The sequence below is a fragment of the Mus caroli genome, chromosome 15 (assembly GCF_900094665.2).
Source record: "Mus caroli chromosome 15, CAROLI_EIJ_v1.1, whole genome shotgun sequence".
In the NCBI taxonomy this organism is placed as follows: domain Eukaryota; kingdom Metazoa; phylum Chordata; class Mammalia; order Rodentia; family Muridae; genus Mus; species Mus caroli.
The window spans coordinates 63,112,886-63,128,825 of NC_034584.1; the positions used below are offsets into that span (position 1 = coordinate 63,112,886).

A 15,940-nucleotide genomic window follows, 5' to 3' on the forward strand; every position below is an offset into this window, starting at 1 on the left:
TAATTTTTTTTATTTTTTTTTTATTTAAAATGTATTTTAATTATATTCTTCCCCTCTTTCAACCTCTCAGATTCTCTCTACCCATGCAATTTCACACTTTATCTCTCACTCTCTCTCTCTCAAGAAAAAAAATATAATAAACCAACTAAACAAAAAAGGTTAAGAAAAAGGGAATAAACTATAAAATAAAAATTAGTAAAAGAAAGTAAGACAGAATGCACTCCCAAAAATCCTGGAGTCCAGTTTGCGTTGATAATCTCTGCCTAGGGATCTGCACTAGAGATTGACTGGTATATACCTAGTGACATTCAATTGATAAAACTGATTTTTCCTTTTCCAGTCAGAGTCAATTGCAAATACTCCTTCTCCATGCTGGAGTCAACGCCATGAAGTAAAAAATCCATTGTTAAGAATAGGTTATATCTTGTTGAATCATTAGCCAAAGGGGTCCAGTAGACCATCTCCACTTAAACATCATAGTCTATTGTCAAAGATATTGGTCACCCTCTACAATCTGATGGGAAGGTCTTGTTGCTAAAAACATAACTTACTTCTATCATTTAAAAATGGAGCAATAGGGCTAATACCCAACTAGAAGTGTCCTCCTTACTCCTAGTTAGTGGTCATAGTGATAGAGAGGTTCTTTGTACACTAGGGGAGGCAAAAAGTAATTATCAGAATCACCCAGCTACAAAAGCTGTGACCCACAAAAGTCTATATAATATACTGATATATTAGTGGTACAAACATTATTGGAATAACCAACCACTTTTAAAAAGTGGCTTAAAGCCCACTTCATGAGATGGAATCCATACCTGATAATGATAAAGTAACCAAGAATCCAAGACTTGATAGGTCCTAGGTCCTAGGGAGAAACCTTTTACTATTATTCTGCAAATAGTGGAATATATCAATAAAATTACTACTTATACATGATTGCTATATCTATCGGTCAGTGCATCATTCAGCCTTTATCAGAGAATCTTATTCTTGTAGTAGATGTCAGTTAACAAAAAGACCCACAATTGTACAATGTAGAGAAAATGTCAGACTTTGGATCACTCATCTTTAGTCTTTATCAAACTAAGGCTCAAAGGTCTATCCCTAAAATAATGTAGAAAGATTGTAGATCTCAAAGTGATGAATGACTCTAAGGAAATACAATTTCCCAGACACAACAGGGCAGAGGTACACACAGGAATTGAAAGACTGTGCTAGCATGTACAAGTTTAAACCAGACAGACTTTATGTTTTCTTTAGGATGAATGTCATTAAACATGTTTTTCACATACCTCTTAGTTGTATAACTTTTTTGGAGAACTTTTAAAGCTATTTTTGCCTATTTAAGAAAAGTAGATTGGTATTGTGCTATTTGAGTATTTAACTTTTCTCACAAATGATGACTTCTTTCCTGTGTTTGGCCCTGATTTGCATGCATAAAAGCATGTTATGCTTCTTATTCCTGAGTGGAGGAATCTGTTCATGAACTGACCATTAACCTATTTCTTGCTTTGAGCAAAGTCCATTCTGTGATGTAATATATTTGAATTTGTTCTTGGTAGGCCATCCATTTATTCACATGCTTAATAATTATGTCAGGTACCAATTCTGTAGAGTGATAAAATTTGTTGAGCACAGGAACCTAATATGTGAACAGATGAATATATAATTTTTAGTGAATCTATTGTATAAATGATATTCTAAAGAGCTCAAAGGAGCCAGAAAGGAATGCAATAAGTGACTCAAGTAACACCATATATTATGTATATATTAAGTAAATATTAAGTACTATTGAGTCAGATAGTGGTAATGAGGGAAGTAGACAAGAAATCAGACTTATAAGCTTCAGCCATATTTCAACCTGGTATATAATTGCTGGGTATATTAACAAATAAATAAGAGATTTACCACATGCACTTTCAGAGATCCCTCATCTTTAAATAAATTCTGACCAAATAGGGATGAGCTGCTTATTGTCCAGCATGTGTGGACCACATAAAGTAACATGCTGAGTGTTCTGAAGATATTTACTTTGTTTATCATAGTTTAACTTCTATAATTACATTTAATATGTCACTTTAGACCTACAGGTCTGAAATCTATGACTCAGAAATATGAGATAATTTCTCAAGGATGAATTGCAGGAATTCAGCAGCACTGTCAGAATTAGATACAAAAATTTCTTGTCAGTGTCCTGGCTAGTGTCCTATTGTTTTGTCTTGTCAGCTAGTGGCATTGAAACTTGAACAACTACCTTCTGTAGATCTTGAATGGTCTTGCTTTGAGGAAATGTGGATGTATTTCTTTTCTTTCTTTCTTTCTTTTTTTTTTTTTTCTTTTTTTAAATCTCAGCTGGTTCTTGGGCGAGTATGGCATGGCCTTTGTAGAGACAGAATTACATGGTTTCTGCCCCTGGGACAGGGCCATCAGAAGTGGGCCTCCACATGTGGCATTGATGGCTGCTGTGGGCATAAGGCTTGTTTGTATAATAATGCACATATTTTCATATTCCTCCAGGAATGTCCTCTCTGCTAATGTTTAATGACTCATGATAATCAGAGACATCATGAATCTGGGAGCCAAAGGTGTGGCTAATGTTTGAGCAAAATGTTAAATGCTGGGACTTTCAGGACTGCCCTTAAGGCTGTAGAAAAGAACTTTAAAAACATGAGTTTGAAATATAATTTCTCAACTGTGCAAAAATATAAGGATGCAAAATAAATTGTATAAGAGGCTTCACAGATTTAAAGGAACAGAGGCAGCAACACTACAAGCCAATTTGTCAGGAAGATACTAAGCAAGGAGATAAAATGATTTAGGGAGTGGTGATCTCAGGGTAAAATCTCACTCAGCTGAGTTTTTTGTTATTGTTTATGCTTACAAATATGGGCAGATTCCTGAGATCAGGGTTAGCCTGGGACAGAGCTAACTTAGATCCAGGTGTGATCAGAATGGTAATCTTAGGACAAGGTCTCACCCAGCTAAATTTATAAAGGCAGGCAAATCACAGATGTAAAGGGAAGGAGGGTTAGGGGAAGAAGTCTGTGAGCGTGGTAATATTTGAGATGTAAATAAATAAAATAATTAATTGAAAAAAAAAGAAAAAGAAAGAAAGAAAAAATATATCCTTGCTGTACTTTTCCTAAGAGTTAAGGGAATAAGGTCTAGAATGCTGATTCATGGGATGTCCAAGAGGGAACCTGGAATTAAATAACTGAATTGATAGGTAAATTAAAAAGTGGGCTTTTGGTCTACATGAAGTGAGGTACCAAGAAGTGATAGTAGTTCTTTTTTAGATTATTTTTTCCCCTCTGGCTAGAGCTAAGCTATCTGGAAATCTCTGGAGAGCGAACACAGCTCTTTATGAATTTTTTTTCTAACAGGATTTCTGATTTTTGTTAGAAAATTCATGGAGACTGAATGCAGCTATTTTAGAATTTTTTTAGAACTCTTAGAATTCTTTTACTAAGAGGATTCCTGATATTGAGGAATCCCAAAAATCACTTAAAGAGTAATTGAACCAACTCTTTCAGAATGTTTTCTATCAGCTATCCAGAGAAGGCTGTCTGAAGAGTGAATATAGGTCTTTTAGAATTTTTTCTGGCTTTCTGATTTTGATTGGAAAACCCAAGAATTACTTTTAGAATTTTTCTAAGAGGACTTCTGACTTGGTCAGAAGACATAAAAATTTCTTATAGCAGCATTTTTGACTTTATTCAGAAAACCTATGAATTATCTAGAGAGCTTTTAGAATTTTTACTAGCAGAGAGGGCTGTTGCAAGCAGAAAGCTACCTGTCTCTACTAGAGAGTTTTTAGAATACTAAAACAACAACAACAAAAAGCTGTCTAGAGCAGAAAGCAGAACACACACACACACACACACACACACACACACANCTAGATATAGATTAGATATAGATGTAGTTTATTCTTTAAAACAATGATACTAGTATTATGTATGACAAGTGATGTTTCTTCCGCAGACATAGAAACACACACACAGAGACAGAGAGAGAGAGAGAGAGAGAGAGAGAGAGAGAGAGAGAGAGAGAGAGAGGTCATGAAAGCCATCTCAGTAGAACATGGGCTGCCCGCTTGAACCCACAATTTGACTTGGAGTCCTTTGTTTTTGCCACACCCAGACAGCCCTCTCAGAACCTGAACCAAGCTGAGGTTGGTCCTTGGAAGTTCTTGAGTTTATCCAGGTTTCTATTGGGTCTGAAATTTTCACTTTGGTTAGTTTTAAGCCAGGTAGTTTCCTAGAGTACACCTATTGTATTTTGATCATGTCTTCGAATTCTAGCCCCTGAAATACATACTAATGAGTGAGCTATTCTATGGAAGGTTTAGAACTATCTGACTTCATGGGCAGAAGTGTACACTTCATGAGAAGTGTAACATCTTGCTATCTCTGTCTCTCTTGGCCACTGTCGTGCTTCTTGCTAGCAACGACACACAGTATAAACTTGAGTACCTTACTTTTCACCAGATTCTCTACAAACTATCACCTGTCCAACTTAGAGACCAGATCTGTAAGAAAATTGTTGTCCCTATTTCATAAAGGCATAAATATTCTATTCTTCTCCCCTTCCTCTGTTCCTCAGACCTTTAGGTCATCTGATGTCAGAGCTGAAAGAAAGACTTTTGAATTTCTCTAATCATACAACCACCTAGGGCAGGAGACAGGGGTTAGTCATAGCAATAGCATTTTTTGAAACATGATTTTTAATTCTCTGATCATCATTGTCCCATGTAGCATGAAGTATTAAAAAAATGCACCAGTAAGGCACAGGTCTGTTCTCATCTCATGGAGACTCCCTGACCCAGAGGTCTGAAATCTCTCCAGATCACTAAGTTCCCGTGGATGGTCATTGCCACACCAGCCCCACACTTTCAAATTCTCGTGGCTGGCTGGGGTGGCCCATCATTTCGCCTTTTCTCTGGAACTCATTTGAATCACCTAATGAAGGAAAACACTACACAATCTTAGTTTAGAATCAAAAGACAACACAATCGCTGAGCACAATAACTAGTACATCCTAATAGTAAGCCATTCTAAATTAAATTCTCTGGTAGAAGATCCCAAGGGATCCTTTACCTGAACTGGGGGCTGGGGACATCTCTGATACCTACATTTTGGCTCCATTGTCCTTCCTGTCCTAAAGCCTATATCCTTCCCCTGTCTCCAAAGTCCCTCTGTCTGACCAGGAAGTCCTGTCTACTCACCCAGTGACTGGTTTCCTTGAAATCTTTATTCATTAGAAGGGTCACATGAAGTCCTGAGTATGTGATTCACTCCTCATTCTAGGCAGCCCCTCTTGTCAAGCAGACTTAGCATCAAATTAAAAACAGCAACAGGGCTATTCCCAACAGTCCCATCTATGAAATGAGGGTGATATTGATGCTATTATTTTGGATTGGTAACAAGGAGCAGGGAAAGGGGTCTGGTGCTCCTAAAGGCTGATTTGCTCAGTAAAGGGAAGCAGTGTTGTTGGCATGGTAATGGACATTGCTTTTCCTTGGTTGGTGTTCTGCAATGTGCTGAGGGCTGTGGCCCTTTGATTCACTCACTATGCTGTCTGCTTCATTTCCCCATATTTCCCAACCTTCTAAATCTACTCAGACCAAAAGACACAACTCTGGCATGCACACAAGCTCATTAAGAGAATGAACCAGATCAAACAAGGCAGAAGCAGTTAGAAAAGGAGAAAAGAAAGAGAATTGGGTTGAAAGTGTAGTTGTTAATTACTTGCTCTGGATTTGTAGTGCCAAGAGGGCCCATCAGCTGGAATTCAGGATGAAGGAATGAAATAAATTAACAGAAACCCCACCTTGTGTTGATTCTCCATAATAGGCCAGAGTCCTTGCAAGTAATTAATAGAAAGTTAAGCAGCCAATTTACTTAGCAATTGGAAGAGACTTTGTAGAAGCCCTTTTAAGGATAAAAGCAGAAATCACAGAGGAAACTAGAAACAATGGTAAGGAATGAACTGCTTGCTCTGAATTCCTTGGGGAAGATGTCTTTTCAAGTGGAGTTCAAGGACAAGCGGGGTTATTTGCAGATTTGAAAATGGCATATCGCTGAGTAAATGAGATGACAGGAGATCTTAGAGCAGAGACAGAATCAGACTCTTTCCTGCTTTCTCTGTGACTTTGGGAAGTTGATCAACCTTTTAGCGTCTTATATTTTCATTCTGTGAATGAAGGATACACATGTAATTTGATTTGGAAGAACCAGATGAGAAAAGGGATGTGTGTGTGTGTGTGTGTGTGTGTGCCTGTTAAAAGTAATAGTGATCTATGAGAAAAGAATAATCATAGTGGCTATGGGGTTTTAAAAGGGTTAAGAAAGGAGCTAAATGAAATTGAAGTTCACTTTTCCATGTTAAGACCTTAGTGCCAATGCCAGGGCCTTTTTATCTCCAGCAGATGTCTTTCTACTTGTTTCTCAGTGCCTTTCATGTGGGCTTGGTCATATAACATGTATAATCCTGAATAACTATTATGTGTGTTGGTAATTACCCATTTCTCTATCCATGATTACTTGCAATCCACTATTGTTTCTTTGGGATTAGTCCAGGGAATAAAAGGAATAGACCTAACATGCTGGGATCTATGCAGTCCCCGGAACTGAACATGCTCAGCACCACAATCTCCTTTCAGCAAGATCATGAGGCTATCTTTTATTAATCAAAGTTTGTATTTGAGAGGTGAGATGAGTCCAGCATGAGATAAATATTAGATGACAGAGTCCAGAGCTAATACCAGATGTATTTAATTCTGTTTGATAAACTAACTTAGTGTGTTTAATCTTGTTCTGTGTTTTTACAGAGAAGAAGTCATATTTAAAGATCTATATTTAAAGGACCAAAGCTATAGTTTGAGCCTTAAGGAAAAAAATATTTAGACTACATAAAAGGCATATTAACAATAGTGAAGCATTATCTTCACCCCCAACCTGTCTTCTTGTCTCTCAGTTAACAACCATATCCCATAGGAAGTGGGATTTGCATCTTTGATTTGCATGCAGCACTAGTGTGTTTATAGCCCCAAATAGTCAGTATCTTCCAGATAGTCACTATGAACAAGGTAGCTGTTTTTAGTTTACTAGTTATGCTTGGAATTTGTACAACACAAAATAAAATAAATAAGGAAGGAAAAAAATAAATTAAGGAAGGAAGGAAGGAAGGAAGGAAGGAAAGAAAAAGGTGTGGCAGCTTTTGCAAGTAGACATGATCCTACACATAGTTTGTAGAGACACCATTGACAGCCACTTCTGATTAAGAAAGATGTCAAGGGTCTTTCAAGGCCAGCAATACGGGCCTCTAGAGAAAGACAAGACTTAGCGGTAGTTTTCAATTTTTCAACATCCAGATAAGATAAAAGCAAAGCTTTCCACAGAGAAGAAAGAAGAGAAGAGTTCTAAAATGTAATGACAGATAGCCAACATTCAAAGCAACGCTTTTTAAAGTATGCAGTCATTTAGGGAAGGTGGTAATAGATTCCTATACACTGCAGACTGTGTGTACTTAGAGATGAGATGGAATTCTAATTTAAATAATGTTACCTTTTGATACCGCAGGACTTCTCAGAGTGTTCCTGAATTTATTAGATCACTTATCACAGCCTCCCACCCTGCCTTCCTTTAATATCCCCGCTCTATTGTTCAGTGGCTCATAATTGAGAAGTGCTGGGGTAGCTCAGCAGGTGGGCTCAGCAGGTGCTACAGATGCCTCTCAGTTGAATCACTTCTCAGGAGGGCTAGGCTGTCAGTCCATTAGTTATTTTAAATAACAATCTGTTTCGAAAAAGAAACATCTCAGGCCTGTGGCTGGATTATGTGTCTTTACACATCTCTCTTGTAGTTATTTCTATAGACAACCTTATTCTTAGTTTATGAAGAACACACAGAGAGAGAGAGAGAGAGAGAGGCACATGCACAGACACACATGCCATTTCAAGTTCCTTCTTCGACTTCCTTTCTAATAATATTTATGAGCCATCATGTACTGAATCTGGTGTCTTGGATTTGCAGCAAACAAATATCCATTCAATTTAAAAAACTTCAGGTCTATGGGAGTGGTGGGTGGTGGGTGGTGGTGATGGGGAAACAGAAGCTAAGAAGTAAACAAACGAAACAGCACCTAACAGAGCATTGAAAGTGTTATGTTGGCAACTGGAGACACAAAGACTATGTAAACCCATCCTCTGTGAGAATGTTTTAAAAATAAGAAAAAGGCTTCACTTAACAAATTAAATTTAAGAAAACACTGTGAACTAGTTAATTTTAAGGAAATTTCTGAGTTCATGTCATTATCCTATCTCTCAGTGATCATGAGACCAGGAGTTGTCAATCCATTCCAATGGATTTCTGAAAGTTCCATGTTCTACATGTCTTCTTGTTTCTCTGTAGATTTGAGGTTTGCATATTAGGACACATAATTAATTTGTCTCTCTTTGAGTGTAATCCAGTCTATTAAAGGAAATGAATTATAAAGAATTATTAACGTGTCTATGAAACATATATATTTTAATTAATGTGTGAACTTTTACCATTCCATGAGTTAGATTGTTAAATATTCAGTCAATAAAGAATATGATTTAGTTTTGTGAATTTTACATCATGCATCCCAATTCCACTCTCTCTTTGTGTGCACTCTCCACCCTTGCAACCTCCAACCATGGAAGAAAAATAACTCTTTGTGGAAGCTTTAATGTGTCACATACATTATACCCTTGTGTCCACACTTCTTGCAAATATTCATTGCATTAAGTCATGAGTCTGGTTCAAGGCTCTGGCTTCTGCTACACAATAAGTATTGGATCATCTCCTGGACTCCTCTCAGGTATCCTGTTGTTGTCTTGTGTCCTAGAGATCCTGAAGCATTGGATCTGTATGACTAGCCCCTTTATGTGCTCCTACAGTCCATAGATGGCGTAGGTGTTGGGGTGGGCCAATTCAAAGCCCTAGATCTGGGCCTCAGTGGTTGTTGAACTGGCTAGCCCACCAGCCCTCCATGAACCTTTCTGCCACGGTGAGCTCTGCAACATTGTCTGAGTTAGCTCAACCAATGGCACAGCTGGCAAGGGGCAGAGCCAGGCCTCCCACTCTTATACCTAACAGACCCATTCACCCTCACCTATGCCAGGAGGGTCAGCTATGTTTGCTGCCCAAGAGAGAAGCAGGGGGCCACTCTTCTGAGTATTGCAACTGGGTATTGCTTTTCAGTTCTCATGACCATTGGGCCAGCTCTCCCATTATGCCCATGTGTGGGGTAGGGCCAGATCTGTATGGTCCCTGGTGGCAGCCCACAACAGGGACATCTGCCTGGTGGTCATAATAGATCCCACCTACTGCAGGGCCATGAATCCAGAGATAGCCCTCCATGGCAGCATGGGCTTTAGGTGGCATTTTTGGCTCTTCACAATAGGCTGTTCTTCACTACCCTCCAGTCTTCAGTTCTACTTTACTTCATTATACACACCCTTCTGCTTCCCTTTCTCTTCCATCTCTCCACCATTTTCTTGCTTGTCTAAGTGGAACCCAGGGCCTCTGTTATTTAGGAAGACTATGTTTCACCCATGTCATTACTGGGTAGGGGTAATTTCAGGTTTGCTCTGCCTGCTTAAGCCTATGGAACAGGACTGGGGCTTATTTAAGGCTTGCTCTGTCTGCCTGGACCATGTGGCTACAGGCTGGTGGTCATTTTCCAGCTGCCGTTGTTGTTTAACTTAAAAATTTTTGTTATATAAAAGTTGCCAAGTGGATACTTCACTACTCTGTGCATAATTATTTTTAGACAAACACCATATCTGGGATGAAGGAATATAATGGTATGAATACATTTGCTATGCACTGTAATATATTTTCTTTCCTGTAATGTTTAGAATGTGAAGTGTTCTGCACAGTCTCTCATTTTGAATGTTTGGTCCACAGATAGGGGTGCTGTTTGGGGTTGGTTTAGAACCCTTGAAAAATAGAGCTGAGCTGGCTGATGCAAGGATTATAAACCAGCCCCACTTCCATCCCAAATTCTATTTTCTAATCGACTATGATTTGAGAAAGCTTTGTCACAGGTCCCACTGCTACAGACTGAGTTTTTCAAATCACCATGTCTTCCCATCATGATAAACTGTTTTTGCTGAATTAGGAGCCAGCATGAACTCTGCCTTCCTTAAGTTGTTTCTGTTAGGGATTTGGCTACATAAAAAGTAATGACATTGACACATTGCCCAACTTGAAAGTTACTCTTAGAAAATAGGGCATTATCAGTAACATTGAAAATAAATCCTGAATTATTCTAAGGAAAAAATATTGTAGAAAGAATTAGAATTTCAGACAACCACCAGCACAGGACACTGAAGTATAAAGTATTTCATTGCTTAGAAATCCATTTTGATAAGTGACAATAGGTGATCTCAGTTCTTTACCAGTTACAACTGTGTGTCTCCTCCATTCTTTAACACAGTTACCTTTGGTTTTTCCATATTTGGTACAGTGTTGGCCTTAACTCTGATCTAGACAGTAGTGGGTCCTTTTGTCAGATATCCCCTGATAGCCAAGCTCCTGTTTCATTCTTAGGGGTTGTCATGGAAAGTGTCCTTGGGCTGATTAGAGGGAGAAAACAGGAGGAAACATACTATCCAGTCCCTAACTATCAGGTCTCTAGCTTTCTTGATGCTACCCCATGTTCTTCAGAAATTGGAATGAATTAGGAATCTTGTGAATGTTGTTATGAAGGGACCCGGAGTAGGTCATGGTTGTACAGTTATTTATTTCTGGAGCAGTTTTTTAGTACCTAATTGATGTCACAAAGATATCCAGCATCTTATAAAACTCAATTATGGCTCAATGGCTTGATAGTTTCATTGGACTCCTAATGTTTTCTCATTTATACCAGTAGATTATTATTCAGATGACCCACAGGCTGTTTACTTCTCTGTGTCCTTGGTACTCTGTGGTTCTTGACACACCACCACTGAGAATGGCTAGATTTTGTTCGGGTCAATGGGAGACTGCTCTTGGCTTCACATATTCTTGAGTACACAATTTTCAGTACCCTGGTTCAGCCTTTGATTTCTGCCAGTCTTGTATAACTGGATCTTATCTCTCAGCTTCGTTCATGCTGGCTCTTTCAGATGACATCAGAGCCCTAACTCTGATCTAGACAACAGTGGATCCTTTTGTCAGACATTATCTAATAGCAGAGTTCCTGTATCATTCTGTAGGGGTTGTCATGGAAAAGGATCCCTATGCTGATTAAAGAAACAAAACAGGAGGAAATGTGCTGCCTATTTTCTAACTATCAGGTCCATGTTATCTCTGGTCAGAAGAACAAGGGGACAGGGTAAGAAACAGACAGGGACAAAGACAAAGAAAGCAAGTTCTTTTTTACAATCAGTCACAAGTACCTGAACTTTAGTCTACAGGTTGTAGACTAGGTAAGAATATCCTGTACAGGACTGAGTCCAGCTTGTACACTGATGGACTCACAGATGTAGAAGGTTAGGTTTAGATGAAACAGGAGCTTCCTGGGAGTCAAATGTGGCATCCAGAAACACCTGAGATGCAATGTTTTTGTGTATTCAAGTAGCATAAGCTGGACCAACCTATTAAAGATGCTGGACTTTGATGGCCCAGATAGAGAGGTGTCCTCATGTCATATATTACCTACTGACACAGTGGGGCTTATTGCTAATTAAACATATTAATATCTTCAATTCCAAGAGACTCTCTAGAGTTGCTCATACATTCTTCTGAAAATCTAAAGAAGGAAAAAATATTAACTCAGAAAATAATTACCTGTCAAGATACAGGCAAACTTGTAGACATGAATGTTTTATTAGCGCATTCCCTGACCTGTTAAAATCTGTATTCATTGTCCTTTATTTCACCGAGGTTCAGTTTCCATTCTGTGCTTCTACAAGACAAACAGCAAACAGAGTTATGGAGGTAAACTGACTTGGATTTGAATATCAATTGTGTTGAATAGTGTATGACACTCATATTGAGCATTTGAGCTGTGATTTCTCTCAGAGGAATAAGGAATATGATTATCTCATGAAATAACTCTTAACTGTAAAGTAGAATAAGCCCAATGGAAATAAATAAAGAAACAGCTCAGTGTCTAGTACACTGGGAGGCACCAAGACAACTCTCACTCTTACTATTGGTAGAAGCTTGGACATATAGTAATGTGTGTGTATGTGTGTGTGTGGACCTATTCATGTGTGTCACATATATGTGGGCATTTATGTATATGATATCCAGAATCTGATATCAGTTTTATTCTTCAATTCCTCTCTACCTTAATTTCCAAGACTGGGTTTCTTTCTGGACCCAGATCTCACTGTCTTGACTAGTTATGTCCTGTGACTTTCTTGTCTCTGCTTCTCCAGCATTGGTATTAAATGTAAATTCTGTGATGTCCCAGGCTGTATGTACTTTACTGAGTCATCTTCCAAGCTCTAATCCTTTGAACTTTAAGTATGCTAACCAATGAAGCATCAGTTTCAAGACATGAGAAACAACAGACAATGAAATGTGACTTATTTTCCAGCTATGGAGTCTTGTTCTCCATAGGTTTCTATGCGTGGTCACTATATTATTCTCTTTCCATTTCTTTTGGATAAAAGAACTGAGATGATAAATTGCATTCAACTACAACATAGCTGAGAAGAAGCAGCTTGGAAGGAATGTCTGGAGTACCTAGGAATGATAGCATAAAGATGCACATGCATGAGAACCTTCTGAAATTGAAGAAAAGAGGAAAGAATGTAAGAAAACTCCAAATCATCTTGGTGAATACTGTAAACATGCTGATTTTGATGGTTGTAACTATACCTAGGGTGACACTACTCATAATGAAGAATGTGTTGGTGATGTAATCATGCCAAGGTTTAAAAAAATCTTTCAACTTTGATGAAAAATGCAAAGCTAGATAGATTAGTCTTTTCCAGAATCAAGATGGGAAGGAAAGAGCCAATGTAGGGAAAGTGTATGTTGGAAAAACTAATAGAAAGCCTGCGAGATAATAGAATTGTGGACTGACATTTTATTAGAACCACACAAAGTACAATCAAAGGATTCTTTAATCATTAGTTTAGAAATCTAGGATCTCGATGAGATGTATATTTCAAGAGATATCTAAAGTCACTGCAACTGCAAAGATTTAGGACTCAGATTGACTCAAGTTCTAAAATGTGGTCTGATTTTATGAAGTTATTAATAACTATTTTCTACTACTCCATGGTACAGTGTCTTCATGTTGACTCTATTGACCCTAGTGATCTTTTAAATTGATGGAATATCAAAGAAAAATGAGTAAAGTAGACCTTAGACTGAAACTTGGCAATGGTTGATAAAAATCTGACAAAATGTATAGGAATTCAAGTATATATAAAGAAAGCTGAGAGCAAAAGTACTCCAGGCTTGACCTGGAAGACAGATACTGAAATCAAAGAAAAGTGTCTAAGAAGATGGTATTTTAAAGTAAGTCTGGATCTTGCCTGGGATTTTAAGAGAGTGATTTGAAAATATGTGTATTCATATGTCTGGAAGTGAAAAATTAAGATATTCAATGCTTCAAATGTAGCAAAATAGCATCACTTTGATGCTCTACTCTCCATATTCTTGTTTATTGGTATCAACACTGTTAGTAATTACTCAATTGCAGATGAAAAAGAGAGATTGTTATGTAGTGTAGATGTAAGCACATATATAGATATGATTAGGTGGACAAGTAGACGCACTTTCTAATATAAGTATAACCTTAGATATAGGAGATCATTATAAATTGATATTATTGATATAGATACTGAGCTGATACAGTTGTAGGCCTGGGTAAAAGTTGAACACATATTGTGTAGTAAATTCCAGTGAAAGACATGTGCAGGCATTGAGGTAGGTGTAGTTACATGTGATGATATAGAGGGAGCTGTTGAGAAATAGTGTAGAACTGGGTACCCATGTAGAGATGACTGTAGGATTGTGTGTAATTGTAGGTATTGATTTTAAGAAAGGATTAGGTATAGTGGTGGGATCAGGTGGAGTATAGAAAAAGAGATCTAATCTAGATTTAGATATACTGTCGATACATGTATTTCAGTGTGCTTCCCACTGTTTTTTGAATTCCAGTATTCCCCATAGGTTTGTCACTTGGCACTCAGCTGCCAGTGTTATTTAGGGGAGGATATAAAACCTCTGGGATCCCAGAAATAGCTGGAAGACATAGATCTCTACGGTTAGGTCTTGAGCTAGAGACCTGGAATTCTCCCCAGTCTCTTCTGTTTTTCTTAATCTATTAGAATATAAGAAGCTTCTCTTTGAGGTTTTTCTTCTCCATGGAGTTTCCTGGCTGCCATGTCTATTTTATCATGATAGATTGTGTGTACCCTCCATACTGTCAACTACATAAGTCTTTCCAGTGTTCAGTTCCAGTATCTAGACCAGTGATAGATGGTAACTGTTATGCTTTTCCACCTGTTACAAGTCTTTAGAGTACTGTATTCCTTTTCCAAAGTTTTCCCTCTTCCATTATCTCAGGGATTGTCCCACAGTATTCTATGGAGATGGATCTCCTGTGTTCTACACTTCCAGAGTTTTCCACCATATGGATGATCTCTAGTTAATTCTCTTATTGTGCTATGGTTAAACATTTCATTTTGATCTAATTTATATTCTCACAGACAAGGTTACAGACACTGTTTTTGTATTTTCAAGTTCTTATCAACAAATTTGATAATGCAAAATTGTTGGGTTGAATGTTGTATGCATGCAAAATTTTTACAGATATTTCCAAAATATGGAGACATTAGTTTCAGGTAAATTCCTAAATTAAGATATAAACACAAAGTTCTACCCCAGAAACTTGACAGCACTTAATGCAAATTAATCAATGTTGCCTTCTTTGCAACAAGTTTCATTTGTATATTTGTATATTTCCATATTATGTCAAAGCTTAACCAAGAGTCATCTGAGCACTATTGCCACTGAGGTCCACATATTTTTCCATTTAAAAGAAAAGAAATTATGTTATTATCATCAGTTCTTTAATATATTAGATCAGTCTACATCATATTCCAGAACTTTATAATTGAAAAATAGTGTTAGTTTAATCTCCAATACAACTCTGTTTGAAAAATGCAAACACTAAAGAGTGGAAGTGATAATTACATGCAGCAAAATTTGACAGAAATAACCACCTAGGTAAATATAATTTGACTAATTTTTAAAATGTGTTAATGATGCTGTTCTTCTCTCCTATGATATGATTCTCTCTAAATATTCTCCCAGATACAAATTTCCTTTACTGTTAGTCCCCTTTGTATCTTCACATGCAACTCCCTCCACCTCATCCCCTGCACTTGGTTTCCCCTAGAGTCTACTACACTGTATGTATACACATCTTACCCATATCTTTCACTGTATATGCTCCATACCTATACCTATAATATCCATCTGAATTGATCACCTATACCAACAGTTATACTTACATTGGAAAGTAATATTAATATCATGTAATTGGAAGGGTGCAAAATATAAAGTGACAAACAGATTTTAAAGAATAATGTAGCTTGTCTCCTCCATCAGGTGAGAGAAGAGCAGTGCTGCCAGGGAGATTTTATAGCTTCCTCAAACTCATGCTTTATAAACCCACGTTACCTTAGTGGGTTATGCTTATATTGTGCAATGATTTTAAGTTTATTTATTGCTTTGACATGGTTTTCATATTTTCAGGGGCTTAGAGAGATTAAAAATCTACAAAGCAGTGATTCTCCACATGTGTTAGCACCATTACCAGCACCAGTATTGCCTGAGGTGTTTTAGGGATGGAATGTCCTATCTTTGCCCCTGACACAAGAAATTAGAGTGTGAGGGACAGCTCTATGGTATGTGATTTGACAGCAGAGGATTCTAGTCATACTAAGCAGAACAAT

At 37.6% G+C, this 15,940-nt stretch overlaps 1 non-coding gene across 1 annotated transcript; it reads left to right on the forward strand.

The window, feature by feature from the left end:
* Positions 1–3,571: 3,571 nt before the first annotated feature.
* On the forward strand, positions 3,572–3,631 carry LOC115029443. The gene has a single exon (XR_003835020.1). It is a non-coding gene; the product is annotated as a U7 small nuclear RNA (small nuclear RNA).
* The last annotated feature ends 12,309 nt before the right edge of the window (positions 3,632–15,940 follow it).